At 39.6% G+C, this 17,074-nt stretch overlaps 1 protein-coding gene across 3 annotated transcripts in view; it reads left to right on the top strand.

Annotated features, from left to right (window-relative positions):
* Positions 1–863: 863 nt before the first annotated feature.
* The window catches only part of LOC143844958 (cadherin-19-like), a 74,363-nt gene continuing 58,152 nt past the window's right edge, over positions 864–17,074 (top strand). For 2 of the 3 annotated variants that reach the window (XM_077352847.1, XM_077352844.1), the window contains exon 1: positions 870–1,002. The gene's annotated coding sequence lies outside the window, so the exon portion shown is untranslated. Of the gene's footprint in view, positions 1,003–17,074 lie in introns of all 3 variants that reach the window. The other variant, XM_077352848.1, reaches the window with a different exon arrangement.

Here is a 17,074-nt window from a genome sequence, read left to right as displayed (position 1 = left end):
CTTGATGCCAAGTTTTCCATCACATTACTTCCACACTTTCCACAGTGGTCTTTGTACAAGACTAAATCAGTATTGTTAGGATATAAATGCACCTAAATGTTGTAGATTATGCATGCAAGTTTCATATAGTTTACAAAAACTGCACATGTTCATATAATACAATCAAATCTACCAAATTAAAAATGGATAAATTAAAGCAGACAAAAATCAGCAAAAAATAATAAAGTAGGTAATATTTGTTCCTCAGCAGAACCAAAACAAAAAGAGTTTTAGAGGGGAAAGGTAGGACTATTTTAAATATATATATATTAGACATTTTTTCCTTCCCAGTGCTGCCAGAAAATAGGAGCAAGAATATTAGATGGCTTGATTTGAAATGTTAAGTATGGTTTTCCTCCCAGAGTACTTTCTTTTGTTGAACTATTTCATGGGGAAATTATCACTTTAGGGTAAAAAGGGGAAGAAAACAAAACAGCCTACAGCATCCTTCTCTTTGTTCATGTAATGTTTTGCAGTTGCTCTAAATTGATCATTTGTTTTCCAGACTAATCTCTAAGTGGAGGGCATATCCCTTTCACTTGCAAAATACTTACATAGAAGATGAATGTCCTCCTTATCAACTCCGGTACTTGCCAATAAGTACTTTTTATTCCCGTCTTGAGGGGAAAATCAAGACAGAAAACCAGCTTGTATTTTGCCCACAAGAGCCATCTTTCTGCATTTTAATTCTGGGTTCAACATGAACATCAGAAGAGCTTTATGATGTTTCACACAAAAGGGCCTGTGTTTTACCCAGAACACCCAAAATAGCAAGCAGTAAGCAGTGACATACAGTGATTTTTCAAACCCAGAAACATAAGTGCCTTTTACTGGCAGGAAATGGTTGCTTCCAAAAGCTTTCAGAGGGCTCTGAAGTCAAAAGAACTTCCTTTTATCTGGTGTTTAAGCCAATTTTTATCCTATTCCTTTTTGAAAAGCTAGGAGGGCCCGGTGGCCGCACAGGTAAGTTTTCAATTCCTTTTATAATTGCTGTACTAGTGTACTAGTTTGAATAAAAGAATAAAATCTAAAGCATTTTGAATGAGACTTCTTGAAAGACAAGACATTCTTATTCTAAGCACACTGGCTTGGAAGTGAGTTCTGTTGATTTAGACAGACATTTTACTATCAGGGAAATCTGTTTGGATCAAAGAACAAACCTTTTCTATTATTGTTTATTTCGATAGCACTTTTCCAAAGTTCATGTGGCTTACGATCCGTCTGTCATTTATTTTCTCTCTCAAATACTTAGTGGGATGAGAGGCAGTGCCTTGGCTGAGGTCAGTGCCTGGATACACACAATAGGATTTTTTTTTCTTTCAGTTGAAAGAAGGATGACAGAGCTGTGGTGGCACAAGGTGTATAGACTGTTAGTCATCTGTGTCCAAATAGATTTAGGAAGCACCATAAAAGTCTGCCAGATATGATGATGAGGTAGAAAACACTGATATCTCTGTCGTAACCCCCTAACCTTTTGGTGGAAAACCGCGAAAGTTGTGGTTTATTGGTGACGGTCAAAATGACTTATCCATGGTAATAGAGGCTTAGTTTATGCAAGCAAACATGTTCACAACTTCTTGAATTTCTCATACTGAGTGCAAAGCTTGTACATCAATGTTGAGTGTCCAGTTTAATGAGCTTCAACTGCTGTCTAAAGTGTAGTGTCTTGGAAATGTCTGAATTGACATTTGCTGCCAGACTTTCTCTTATGGGAATAATTTGTGCAGTTCATTGCATCCTACATTTGGGTGACTGTAAGTAGTTTCTGTTTGTGCACAATGTTGATTTGAAATGTATCAGCCCTGCTACGTAAGGCTCAATATTCCTCCTTTGATTTTTGTTCTTATTTAAGCAACAAGAACGTGCATTTTTATCTCACTGTCTGTTAGGACCTATTTTTTCTTATAAAATACATCAATTTCCCCACAGGCTATACATACCATAATATGAAACATGCAATATTGTGCAAACTGCACAAAATATGCAATCTAGAAATGAATCCATAATCCCACAGTGAGGAAAAAATTAACAGGGAAATGAATATATTGATAATATAACAAAAGAGAGACCATTTGCTCATTCTTACTCCTGGAAGCCACTAGAATATAAGAGAAAATGCACAGAATCTTCACTACTAGTTTTTTGGATTTAGGAGAACTGCATTTAGAAGAAGAGTTGGGTTTTTATACCCTGCTTTCACTACCTGAAGGAGTCTCAAAGAGGCTTACAATCACCTTCCATTCCTCTCCCCACAACAGGTAGGTGGGGCTGAGAGAGATCAGACAGAAACTGCTCTGTGAGAAGAGCTCTAACAGGACTGTGACTGGCCTGAGGTCACCCAGCTGGATGCTTTGGAGGAGTAGAGAATCGAACTTGCTCTTCAGATTAAAAACCACCGCTCGTAACTACTACAGCAAGCTGACATTTATTTATTTATTTATATTTCTATACCGCCCATTTCTTTGCAGCTCTGGGCGGTTTACATTGAACATTATATAATACAAATTACATGGAACCATTTAACCTTATGGTTGTTGCAGACAGAGCTAAAAACTATGCTAGAACTTGAGGAACCCCACACTCCACCTCTGTGCAATTGCCAGGTTGTTTGCTGGGTGTGAACATTCAGAGGAAGTGCCCAAGTATACATTTTCTCCCCACGGCAGAAGTGCTGCTGTCCTACAGTTGCTGACCGCAAGGAGGAGCACTCTGTGAAAATGTACCATGCTCATGAGCCAATGATGATGCAGAGATGAGGGACAGTGCTCTTTCTCCATGCATTCAGTCAACGCATGTTTATATGTGTTACATATCATTGGCATTGTTCCCCAGACAATGTGCTAATATATAAGCAAGGACTTACTATCAGGTATTTTCGAGCATGTATTTAACTATATGTGATGAGGATGAACAGCAACATTCTGCAGCAGGGTGCATTGCTGTGTGCCATGAACATTTTGAGCATTTAATTTCAGCTTTTTATAATGTGCAATGGGAAAACTATACTTAATTGCACCTTAGTGCCTCAGTGCAATAATGGCTATTCTAAATTATTAAACTGAATATAGATTATATTTTTCTTGTAATATGAAATACTATTTCTTGGCTGTGCTTCTTTTGCCATGTCTTGATCTTATTCATGTATATAAATTATGGATTTCTCTTTTAATATAAAATAATACATCTGGGTTATGTTGATATTGCACAGTTGAAATCCTTTAAATATCATAGTGTAGTCTTCCAGTCAACAGGGTCATGGAAAAAAACAAGCAATGTGTATGGCTGAGAATGCCCTAAGAATGATCTCAGCTATTCTTTTTCTTTTAAAAAGGGGCTTCATGTATCCCTGTAGCAATAAAGTATTTCCAGGGAAAGGTGATTGCCTAACTGCTGTATGGCTCCCAGCTGTGTCTTTATAGAGATCTTCACCCTGGGGAACCAGTGAAATCCAAGTTTCTGTAATCAATATTTGGAATTCCTTGATGTACACCAAACACCCTCCTCAGGTGGGAGGTGTCTTTCATTTGAGGGATGTATGTGGTTTGTTAAAACTAAACTGTAATCCTCAGTAGTCTTTCTTATTCTTCAAGATAGCCATTACTTAATTAGCTGAGAACTGTTGAAATAAAATTATGCTAGTACAATTTCTCTCCATCAGTCCTGTTACAGCTAGGCTCTCAGAAAGCCAAAGATATACTTAAGTCAATCTGATGGTGCATGCCTGCAGTGGCATCCCACTGTAACGTATGTCTCCATTTATTATTTAACATATATTATTTAACAATACAAGAAGTTCCTAGATACCGTTTTCTTTTCCTTTTTCTTTTTCCTTTGCCATATGTCAACACGCATCAGCCTTTCTGGAAGACAGATACCAAAGTATTGCTCATTCACAACAGGTGTGTCTCTGTCAAGACTAGGCATGTGCAAGCAGCGGATGATTCAGAACATTTTAAATTTTTCTGAATCTCCCACAATATAGTATTGATTTGGATGTGTCTGAATCGACTCAACAGCATGGAATCCAATGACAACAGTAAGTCAATAGGGATATTTTCCCTTTCTGCACTCAAGGGGGGGGGGAATAGTTGAGATATACCCATTATGCATGGCAGCACTAAGGTGGGCAGTTACTGTGCTGTGGTTGCAGTACTGTGCTGTGGGATGCCCCGCCATTTCCCATGTATGCCCGGGGGTGGGGCTCCCCCGGTGTATGCAGATGCCCCAGCGTAGTGTGCACACACGTGCTTTGCACTGGGCTGGGAAGCCTGAGATGCTGCCCGATGGTGGCAGCAGCTGAGGGGGAATGGGGAGGTGCCAGGCTCCCACCGCATGCTGGTGAAGAGTGGCATGCCACCCTCCCACCACGGCGGGGTCAGGGGGACTCTCCGGCTGGCTCTGCGGAGCTTGCAGGGCCATGAAGTGTACTTCTAGGGACAGCATAGGTTGGGGCAGGGCTGGGCCAAAAGGCCCAGTGCTGTCAGTTACACATGATGCCAGCCCACCCCATCCTCCACCAGCACCCGCAGTATCCCAGGGACTGTGGAAAATCCTGCATTCCCGTAATGTGGGCCTTCCATGGGCCGGGCCGGACCTGGCCTGGCCTGCCCCCCCCCCCCCACTGGTGTCATCATCATCCGTAATCAGGGATTTTTCCTGATGCCCTGATGCTGCCAGCATGGGCATTCCAGCCCATGCCTAATGGGTCATAGAGGCATGAATCCTGCAGAGTAACTGCAGAAGCCTCTCCTCAAAAGAACCGCCACATTTCAAAATGTTTGGACCAGGGGTTCTGATCCTAGTTGCAACCAGAAAGAGTTGCAATCTGACACTCATCTGACATTCATTATATCCAATGATGAGAATGTATGATCAGATGAGAAAATCTGCTTTTTTCACGGCTCATGGACGTGATCAACTGCAGCTCAGTTTTCCAGACAAAGTTTAACAAAAAACAGGTGCTTACTGGAAATTGTTTGAGAACTAAAACTTGAGGATACATTCTCTAAATCAGTGGTTCTCAACCTTTGGTGATGGAATCATCCTTTAACAGGGGTTGCTGCAGGACAAGCAGCTTGGCTGGGGGGGGGCACCATCCATACAACAGCCTTGTGGGGTAGATCGAGATAGAGTGTTTGTCTGTCTGGAGCAGCAGAAAAGAGTGAGATTGGCATGGTGGGACCAGAGGAAGAACTTAACAGAGAAACCCCAGGAAAAAAAAACAATTTATATACAATCATGAGCAATAGATCTTCCCACCATTGGTCATTTTCGGTTTAATTTCTGTGAAAGAATACTTGCATAATGTTATGGTTGGGGGTCACAACAACATGAGGAACTGTATTAAAGGGTCGCAGCATTAGGAAGGTTGAGAACCACTGCTCTAAATTATATCATGTTTTGTTTATATTGAAATAGAACCTATGTGATTATACTAGTAAAAATTCTTACCCAACCTGGAGGTTGGCAACTTGAGTTCACCTAGTTGTCCATAGTAAATTTCAGAATGATCCAAGTTGTTGATTTTTTCTATCAAGATTTTTTTTTCATTTCCACACAGTTTACTGCTGTTTGAGATAGCTCAGACGACTCATATAGGATCGTTATTAATTGATATAGAACTTCCAGTCTACAGAATACCTTATCAACAATAAGTTGGATGCATAATTTTATCCCAATAATGTTGTGGAGTCTTCCCTGGGTATAATGACACTTCCTTCACTGTAAGAAATATTGCTCCCAAAGAAAGAGGTGTGTTCCATTGTTGGAAGGGTCTAACATGATGATTATACAGCCTTCAGTTAAAATCTCAGTTGTCTTTGATTCTCCTGATTTTATCATTGATTCTTGCATAGTGTATTTCATACCAGTCTTCTGAATCATAGGAAAAGGAAAGGGAGAGTCACTGATGCTATTTGTTGTGGTTCCTCCTTATGTGTGAAGCTACTCTGTGAATGGCTCATTTATTTCATAGGCAGTTTCCCTCTGATTATCAGATTCAGGGCAAACCATGAGGGTTTATTAAGTCAGTAATTCTTTCCTTTTGAGCTTACCTATTGCTGAAGATAGAGGCTTATGTCATATGGCTCCATTCAGCTGAATTTGCAGCCTTTTTCCAAACTATAAATACTTCCATCCAAGATTCTTCTTTTGAAAGAAACTTTCTTAGTCTAAAGCTTCAGAGCGTCTGGGTGGGTTAAGTATGGCTTAATTATAGGTCAGACCTCCTTTCTGTTAGTTTTTACCTAGAAATGCATTCTTCTTATGGACATCTTTAATTGTGTTAATCATGCGTTGAGCAGGGCGTTCGACTAGATGGCCTGTATGGCCCCTTCCAACTCTATGATTCTATGATTCTATGAAGGCATTCAACTTCAGGTTCTTGTGTGATCTCATCTTTCCAAGGACTGTGATATTTACATACAGGTTATCCCTATAACAGTCAGTTTAAAAAACTTTACTTCCGTTAGCATATTTATATGTATGCACAAATAAGAAGATGAGCAATCAGCACCGTTTATCTCTGCATGACATTTCCAAACACTATTCATGAATTTCATGGGTTACTTTGGTTATGAAAATGGCCAGGTATTCCATCTATCTAACAATCTGGCATTTGAATCCAATTCAATTTATGTGAGCTAAATTAAATACGAGGAAAGAAGTCAACACACACATATCCTGTATTTATACTTGATTGCCAAAATTTCATTTCTCAAACAGGGCTTGGGATATTGTTAGGAAACTTATATACATTTTATCATGTAGGAACCTTTGTATCTTCAGAAGTGTGAGTGAGAAAATTGCTCCATTTGCTCTTTAGTCAAATAACCAGCAGCAATATATAAAGATGGAAGAGTGGATTTCAATCTATGCCAGTAGACAGTTATAGTTATATTCAAACAAACTTCTGTTGAATAAGGGACTTCCAAGTAAATGTATTTTTAGTTGAGATTAGCCCTATTGTAGGATAAGTGGAAGAATGCTAATGGCAAGTATTTGACGGGTTGTGACATCTATTGAGTTTTAAATATTCCCAAAGTTCAGTGCGCATTCATTAAAGCAATCTTCTATTCAGAGACCACTATTCCATAGAAAATATGAAGGGAAAATAGGGTGTGAAGAAATGCATTTTAGGGTGGAGGTTTGAACTGAATAAAACCTTCACCAGGAATTAAAAAAAAAAAACTCTGGCAGAGAACAGGTAGGGAAGGGATAGTCAGTTCAATGGCTTTCTAGCCACACCTTAGCTACCTCTTAAGAAATGCTCATAGGTCTAGCCAGAGACAATAGGATGGTCCAGTCTCTCTTTCTCTCTCACACACACACAAACACACACACAAATAGTTGTACAACAGGGAACAGAGATTTGGAGGTATTAAGTACTAGAAGAAATTCAAGAAGAAACTTCTGGAGACTTCAGAAAAAGCTTCTTTGACCCTGCCTAATCTAGCCAGTGGGTGGAGGAAGATAAAGGATAAAACATGTGGGAGCAAGAAGGAATTTCTCTTGACTGCCAATTCCATTGACGCAGACAGAGCTCTCAACTGAGGTCTGGAGGAGACAGCCATTATCATATGCTGACTGCACCCTTAGAGCAGATGGAAGCCAATAGAATCATAGAGTTGGAAGGGGCCATACAGGCCATCTAGTCCAACCCCCTGCTTAACGCAGGATCAGCCCAAAGCATCCTAATGGAATGGAAGTCTTCTAATATATATATAATTTTCTAAGCTAAGGTGCCTGCTTTTTTTTTTTTTACAGCTGAGTGGGCATTTATCTGAATAAGGGAGTATGCACACAAAAGCTTATATGCAGAATTAAGCTTTACAATTCTTAAAGGTGCCACTGGACTCAAGCTTTGTTCTATTGCTTCACAACAAAATGGCCCATTGTATAGCTTCAGCCAGCTTGGTGTAGTGGTTAACAGCAGTGGCCTCTAATCTCGAGAGCTGGGTTTGATTCCCCACTCCTCCACATGAAATCAGCTGGGTGACCTTGGGCTAGTTACAGTCTTTTTAGAATTGTTCTCACAAACCAATTATGTTAGAGTTTTCCCAGTTCCATCTCCTCACAGGTTGCCTGTTGTTGTGAGCAGAAGGGGAGGCAATTGTATGCCACTCTGAGATTCCTTAGGAGAAAAGAAAGCAGGGTATAAAAACCAAGTCTTCTTCTACACACCTGAATCTATCAGTTTAAGAAGGCTTCCTGTGTTCAAACGAGACAATATTTCTGCTGCAATATTCAAGGCTTCAAATAGCAACTTGGCAGTCTTGCTGGATATATAAAAGTGAATTTACTGTCTGCTTAATAAAAATGTTCCAGCCCAAGGTTTTGCTCCTTCAGGAGATTTGCACTGAAATAGAGTCATGTTGTTCTGCCTATGGAATAAAGAAGTGATCCCCTGCTTCAGGGAGCTTCCTGTCACCTCCTGCCAGCTGACTGACTAGCAAAACACTGAGCTCATCATGGGCAAAAGCACCACAGCAGTGACACACTCAAGTTACCCACAGACAGACTTCTTGTCTTTCAGAGTTTGGCTATCTGTCACTGTGGCTGTGCCTTGTCTTTGTTGGAAAACTAAAGCCAAACTGTATCGCGTCACCAAACCAAGAAGTAGTCTCAACTTCCGTCTGCTTCCTTGGACCAGAATTGGCTTCAAAAGAGTTCAATAAGCATCACCTGAGCATCCTCTTGGAACACCTTCCTTTGTAATAGGATGATGCTAATGTTTTGTGATGGTGCCTCTCACCCCGCCCCCCCAACAAGCATTTTGCAATGGTGACTACCATCCTTTCTCAACATTCTATAAGTGCCTGGCAAATAAGTGTGGAGATCCCAGCCCTAAAAAATGTCCTTCAGGCATGGAATCCTGGGAATTCTGTATAATTTTCATACCCTTTCCCATCCTTTTTGTGGTTGAAAGCCTGAGAAGAAAAAAATGATCTGGCCTTCTCTTGTTTCTTGGATAGGAGATTGGCATGGGTAATGATTAGCAGCTGTGCTGGATGCCAGCCTCCAGGTAGGACCTGAGGATCCTTCAGAATAATACATCATCTCCAAATTACAGACACTAGTTTGCCTCACTTTGGAGGGTGGGCTATATGGTATTATACCCCACTGAAGTCCCTGTGCTCCTCAGACTGTCTCTTCATCTCCAGGAGTTTCCAAACTGGCAGCTGGCAATCTTCCCTCTCACCCCCTGCAAGGGGGATCTGGCATCTCTAGCAGCTAGTTACAACAACAACAAAGTCTTTATTGGCATATATAAAAGAATGACAATATATGGGAGCAATATACAGAGGGTCCCACTGCAATACAGACAAAGTAGACAACATCAGATATACTTTAGAGTGAGAGTACATTCATGACACCTCATTGCAAGTTGTAGAAACGTTGCACCTGATTCAATTAAAACAGGATAAGAAAGTGAATATTATAAACAGTGTCTTTAGCATTCTAGCAGCAATGGATCAAACTCATCTTAGGTGTGCCACTAGAGAGCCCTACTTTAAAAATCAAAAGTTTTATCTTCTCTTGTCCATTTCTTATTAACCAGGTTTGTTAGACATTATAGGGACCCCCTTGTAAAATTAGCATACATCTGTGGTTCTCCAGGTGGGAACTATTTGTGGGAACATCCCTAATGCACATTGTTCTGCATGCTGAGTAATTCTACAGATTTTGTTTCACATTAATCAAAATGTGGCTATCCCTAACATGTTTTCAAGCATTACGGAACATGGGTGTATAAAGAAAGACTGGTAATATAATACATGGTGATTTGTTTTGCAGCTTTAATTTTGAATTCTGTTACTCTGTGTGCATGTGTGTGTTCTCAGAGTAATAAGAATATTGGAATCTCTTATCTAAATTTATATAAAGTTTTTTGTTCTTTCATAAATTCAGGGTTCTTTCTGTATTGTTCAAAATTACCTCAGCATCAACTTAATTTAAGGTTTTCTGAATGCATTTTTTATTCTAGGTTATCATATTTTCTCTTTGTTCTGTCATACTTTGCTTTCAAAATATTATCATGATACTTAAGTATTAATAAGAACTCAGATCAATAAAATATTTAATACTATGGAACTTATTTAAAACTTTTTTGGAGGAAAATATCAGACCACTTTGCTTTCTTGCACAGTGGCTTAACCTGCAGAAATCTCTTCTAGTTTTCATCAATGTACTGCTGGACTGGGCCCGTGTCATCCTCAAAGAGCATGGTTTGCAGTTTTCTGGCATTGAAAGTAAAAGGTAATAATTGTAAGACAGTTCTAGTGTAATTACTCTGGATCAATATGTAAGACTAGGCCTTTGATAATATGTGCATAGTAACAGAATTGTTTCAGTAGAATTCCTTTGCAAAGACCATGCACAAATGGATGGAAAGGATTCCTATCCTTTCCAACAGAAAGCTTCAGTTTGCATAAATCATCCAAGGTTCTCCACTCAGTCACCTGGGAATGTCTTGCCACATGATTTTTGTGTCATGCTTTTTTATTGCATCTAGGTGGCAGGAGAAAGAATCAGAAGAGAGAATCATGAAATGTGCGGCCTTTGGTGGCTTTTGCACACCAGAGATTGGATACTAATAAGAATAGGTTTTAGGGTAGCTATGCTGGACTACAATAGAAGAACTAGATTCAAGCCCAATAGGAAAGACCAACAAGATTTTTAGGGTATGATATTTCAGGTACCTGAGTTTGCCTAAGGAAAGCCCACATACCCAAAAACCTATTGCTCATTCAGGTGCTACTATACTCAAATCTAGCTCTCTCATGAAGAAGAAGGGGGAGGAAGGGAGGAGGAAAAGTTGGGTTTTATACCCCACTTTTCACTACCCAAAAGAGTCTCAAAGCTGCTTACAACCACCTTTCCTTCCTCTCCCTACAACAGCATCCTGTGAAGTAGGTGGAGCTTAGAGAATGCTGATATTACTGTTCTGTGAAAGTAGCACTATAAGGGCTGTGATGAGCCCAAGGCCATACAGATGGCTGCATGTGGAGAATCAAACACAGCTCATCAGATTAGAAGCCACTGTTCTTAACCACTACACGAGCAGCCTCTCTAAATCTCTAAATTAAATTATGCTTTATTCTTGTGGTTATAAGTAGAGCCGTGAGACGATATTATTTATTCTGATGTTTGTCCTCAAATGTTCATTTGCATCCACTATATTAGTCTCAGTTTACTGTTTCAACATGACAGAAGCTTAATTTACATCTTTTGTGATCAATACCATTTGGTGAACGATTCATAACTTGAGACCCAAGTTTCCAAAATTGTCTTGGTGTAATGAAACATGTGAGAATGTCACTTCATCATTTAAACAGGGTTGAATGAGCAGTTTCACCTGAGTAAGTATAAGCTTGACCATTGAGTTCATGGACAGCATATGTATCTGTAAGATTTTTGTAGGCATGCAGTCCAGGAAAAGATCCACCAACTTATCTGCGATTTTTGACAACTGGAAAGTCGCATGGAATGTTTTTTCATGTATCATGTTTTATGTGACCTTGTCACAGTATTATATTATATGGTAGTAATATTTTACTGAGGGTTTTATTGCAGTGTGCTACCTTCACTTCCAATGGTCTGAAATAAGTGGTCTGAAATTATACTATCTGAATTAGTTTTTTCTGTCATATGCTCCTTCTAGACTAAGATTTGCAGAAAAAGGAAATGGGTCTGTCTTCACTGGTCGAAGCATGAACTGTGGCAGTGAAATTATTTTTCTTTTCTGCTGAGCTTCCTGCCTTGGAGACTGTAGCAGTGATGACACATTCTCGTAAGGAGGGCATCAGATTGAGAAAATACACCTGCAGAATGGAACCCTTGTGTAAGGGCTATCATTCAGTAAGAAAGGATAAATTTCTGATACACATTCCTCCACATCACTCACTTTCTAAATCTGTCTTTTCCAAGAGTCAGTCTTAAGCCCTAAACTAGGGGTAGTCAAACTGCGGCCAGTTTGACTACCCCTGGTCTATAGGCTTGCATGCTATAATCCTTGATTCTCTTAAATTGAAAATGGTTCAGATTCCTCCACCCCTTTCAATCATCTTATCAGTCTTAAGTCCTAAACCAGGGGTAGTCAAACTGTGGCTCTCCAGATGTCCATGGACTACAATTCCCATAAGCCCCTGCCAGCATTCACTGGCAGGGGCTCATGGGAATTGACAATCATAGTATCAATGACCATATCAGTAAACTATGTGGAACTGTGTACTCTATAGAACATACATTAAAAATCCACTAAGGTCAGAAACATGGGAAAGGTAGTTCCTTGGGTTTCTTGTTATGTGGTATAATTTATCATGTTTCACAGCATCAATAAATGATTTTGCAAATACTCTTGGAGTCATCCAGCACTTTCCTTTTTACCATTCTGTTGTTGTTGTTGTTTTTTTGGGAGGGAGGGGAGTCTGTTTGGAAAAGTGGGCAGTGGGCAAGTTTGATGGACAGGTCTAGAATGAGTACCTCCAGAATTAAGTTTAAATGGTTACATTTGAACCAGTTTCAATAAAGTAAAAAGGTATCTTCTAGAGTAGCCCAATTCAGAAAAAAACAGCATTAAAATAAACCCATTCTGAAAAGTAGCTTTAGTGTAATTTTGTTTTGTTTAATTAATGCTCCCATTCTAGAAATTCTACGCTGGACAAATCCTTGATTTCTGTTCTGTTCAATTGCAGTAAGCATTCCAAGGATAGAAATCAGTAAAGGAGGATTTTGCAAACTATCTCTAAAGTGAGCATATATATTAGTTCTAAGTTATTTGAGAATACTTTTATCCAAATTTATCATAATTCTTAGCAAAAGTTGTCTCTTTAGACTTCAGTTATTGTGGATAGCATTCATTCTCTTTTTTTGTGTTAGCCTTTTGTGCCCCTTTTCCTGTTATACCATAGTCATCTGTTTGACCATCTGTTCACAACTAGGGTTTATAGTATTTTTTCTGGTATCAGTATCAATGGTTAGAATATCTCAGAAATGTAATGATGCAGTGCATATATACTGCAAATTACAGGAAACTTGGTCACCTGAATCCATTCATAGTTACTTTTGTTCCCAGGAAACAAGCCAAGTTTGGCTATTTGTCTGCAGATTTTTAAAAAGTGATATTTTTTCCTACTTGATTTTCACACTTTCCTTCAGATACCACATCATATAAAAACAGACCGCATCACATCATGTAGAAGAAGAAGAAGAAGAAGAAGAAGAAGAAGAAGAAGAAGAAGAGTTGGTTCTTATATGCCGCTTTTTTTCTACCCGAAGGAGGCTCAAAGTGGCTTACAGTCGCATTCCCTTTCCTCTCCCCACAACAGACACCCTGTGAGATGGGTGAGGCTGAGAGAGCCCTGAAATTACTGCTTGGTCAGAACAGTTTTATCAGTGCTTTGGCGAGCCCAAGGTCACCCAGCTGGCTGTATGTGGGGGAGTGCAGAATCGAACCAGGCATGCCAGATTAGAAGTCCGCACTCCTAATGACTACATTTCAACAGAAAGGAATAAAATGTATCAAACTAAGTTGCACATTTCATGGCACACTGAAGTGATGCACCAAGTATTTTTCAAGCAAATTTTCCACTCTGTCATACCACTTTTATTTGGGCTTAGAAAACTGGGGGACATATTCATAGCTCTCATTAGCACTAAAAACTGTAGATTAATTCCCCTTGCTGCTATTGGCAACTTCACATTACATTTTGCAAAGTTTCTTGATGAGCAAATCCATAGTGGAAGGGTTTGGAGGAAATAGTTTGCTTAATTATAAGCATAACACAGTGATGCATTTTAAAATGTACTGTGTTCTTCAACCTGCCAAGAGAAAATAGGATACTTGTTTTCTCTCTTTGGATTTGACTTGCAGGAGGGCACCTTGGGTTCAAGGAAGACTTGTGCACATTTCCATTGACTTAAACAAGGCCACAGCTTTATTACTACTCTGCAGCTGTGTTGGTGCAGCATGGGAAAGGGAACCTGACTTGTAGTCGGCTGACCACAAGAACCCAGACCCCAGCAGCACCCTGGAGCCTACCCAGTTCCCCTGCTGGGAATGCAGGTCGCTTGCTGCTGGCATCCGACCCAAGGGAAGTGTCCAGCAGCACCCTAGGGCCATCCAGTTCCCCCACCAGGAACATGGTTCCCCTTGCCACTGGATTCCCTACATTGGGAGGTGTCCACCTGGGGTGCCAAGAGGAAGTGCAAACTTCCCTTGGCCCCATCCAGGCCACCAGGCACTGTAAACCTTGGGGTGCCAAGGAGAGGCACCAAACTCCCTTGGTCCCATCCTGGGCTACCTAGCACTGAGAGCCCCATGCCTCCCCTGCTGGGTCAGCCCACTTACAGACCTGCCACCTCCCTAATATGGGGAGTCTGATGTGCAGACAGAATTCCCCCCAAACCATCCCATGCCAAAACCACCAGCTGTGACAAAATACAATTCAGACATTTGACTGTGGCCATTCAGACATAAACAATAGTAGCCAACATAACTTCTGTTAACAAATCCATGTCCCATAATTTCTTTCCTCAAATGTAGTTGATGGCAGAAACTGGGGTTACATTGATATTAATGAGTTTCATGGGTAGTAGTTACATAAAAATTATTTTAGAACCATGCTTCTTTTGGAATTAGGATACAGGCCGAGAAATTTTATTGACTTGCAGGTGGGCATTATATGTTGGAATAAGATGTGACACCAGAACTAACCTCTTGGCACTAAGCTAAGGTCTTCTCTCAGTACGTCTTAGAATTTCATGACTATCTACTGTTCTTTCTTTTCTATTCTGCTGTCTACTTGAATTGCAGTGTCAATTATCAAAATCCTATCCCTTATTTTTAATACAATTTCAGGGGTGCTATGCTCCAAGTGTTTATCTATTTGCAACCAGAAGTCCCAAAGAATCTTTGTTTCATCATTTTCCAGGATCTTGTCTGGTTTGTGTTCTTATGAATATCTGGATAATGATAAGCCACATTTCTTGCAAAGATTTCAGTGCAACATTACCATCATGGCTTTTTGTACAGTACAATTGAACGACTTTATTACAGGCAGTGACCATGCAGTTGAGTGTTTCATCCTTTATACTGCAAAGTTAATATTTATGCAAAAACATTCATCTTCCTAATACTGTGTTTGAACAGAAGGAAAATATGCAGAGAGAAACACCCAGAAAATAAAAATATCTTTTTTTGAGAGAGAAACATCTGAGAAATTTCACAAAGCTCTTGAATAAAACTAAATACCGGTCTGTAAATAGCTCTAGATTAATGAAGCTTTTGCAAGAGTTCAGTCATGGAGGCAAATGATTTGACTCTACTTCCTTCCATTGCCTCTATCAACAGCCTTGCCTTGATTACTTCTTGTTCCATAACAACATAATGACTATACAGCCATTCATCATATCTCTAAAGATGCAATAATAAAGAGTTATGGCAATGCATATTATTGCTATCTTGAGGCCTTTTTGAATATTCAGTTTTACAGAGCAATCATTACTTACCAGATTCTAAGAATATATGCAGCTTTGCATTTATCTTTCTCAAGTAATAGCAGGTCCAGGGTTGTTGTTCTACACAGAGTCAAGTAAGTTCCTTTGAAGAACATGAAACTGGAAAAATTACACTAATATTATTCATATTCCATTTCACAGTCATTCTGAAGATTCATTCTATTCTTCATACTGCACTTCTTGAGTAGTATTAAATAATTAATGTTATGTACAAAATTTGAAAATAGAAAAATGCAACAATGGAGGATTCCTAATGTATCAGTTCCACTTTTGAACCTACATAGGCAATGGGGAACTAAAGAATTAAGAAGGAACTTCATATGAGAACTTTGGAAGCACCTGTAATATATTTACCCATTGTCCATCCGTCCATCCATCCGTCCATCCATCCATCCATCCATCCCTCTTTCGGTCCAAGGCAGTTTCATTATAACTCTCATTAGTGCAGATTATGGGGCTTCTGGTTGGTGGTTAGCAGCTTATTCACTTGTTTTGGCCAAATGCCTGGTGGAAGAGTTATTTTGCAGGCCCAGTAGAATTGTTTTAACTCACTGGAACAGAGTACTGGCAGATTCGGGGAGCTGTTCTAAGTCCTGATTCCTGTGCACTGGCCTATGTCGCTCATGCAGAGACAGAGTGGATGCTCAGAAATAGCCTACTGAGGATCTGCAAAGGAAGCATTTTCCATAAAGCTTTAATGTGCTCATTTTTCTTTAGTTTTATCAGCAATTTGTAGTTGTACCTTAAATTAGTCTCCTTGCTGATGGACAAGAGATAAACTGGAACATTTAGATCTACCAGTTTGGCCTCCATTCTCTGAAGCTGAACTAAAAGGGGTTATTAATACTCTAGTAATTGGAAAGGCCCCTGGGGAAAATCTAATCTCTCTGGTCTCTTCTACTTGGTAAAGTTTTTACTTTAATTAACAAATCTGGTCAGATCCCCCAGGGCTGGAAATTTTATCCCCAGCTATAAGAAAGGGACCCTTGACATCACCTATGGTGAGATATAGTGGCAAACCTGTCAGATATAGTAGAAAGGCTTTTCAACATATACTTGCTACTTAAGCTTCGTATCATAAACCAATAGCAAGCAGGTTTTAGGGGTTTTAGGAAATAATAGAGTACTATTGATAACTGCCAACTATCCAAAATAGAGTATTATTGATAACTGCCAACTGCTTATTCCAGCATGATTGGTCCTATGAAGAAATTATATATGGCTTTTGTTGATCTGGGCACTGCATTTGACTGTATTAATAAGAACCACTCCTGGCTAAAATTAGCTAAGACAAATATCAACAAGCTATTATTTTTATTATGAGAACTGCACACAGATACAGGTGTCCAAGTTAGGGAGGGGTGGGCTGGTAGACCTCTGGCACTTTTAATCAAAGGTTTATATACATGTCAAAATCAAGGCAGTTTACAATATAACAAACAGGTTGTGAGAAAACAAAATATGACAGTTCAATAAACAACATTAAAATATACACTGAAAACTACCAATTAAACAT

This window comes from Paroedura picta, chromosome 9 (genome assembly GCF_049243985.1).
Source record: "Paroedura picta isolate Pp20150507F chromosome 9, Ppicta_v3.0, whole genome shotgun sequence".
In the NCBI taxonomy this organism is placed as follows: domain Eukaryota; kingdom Metazoa; phylum Chordata; class Lepidosauria; order Squamata; family Gekkonidae; genus Paroedura; species Paroedura picta.
Note: the sequence above shows the minus strand (reverse complement) of the source record. Positions and strands in the feature narration are given on the sequence as shown.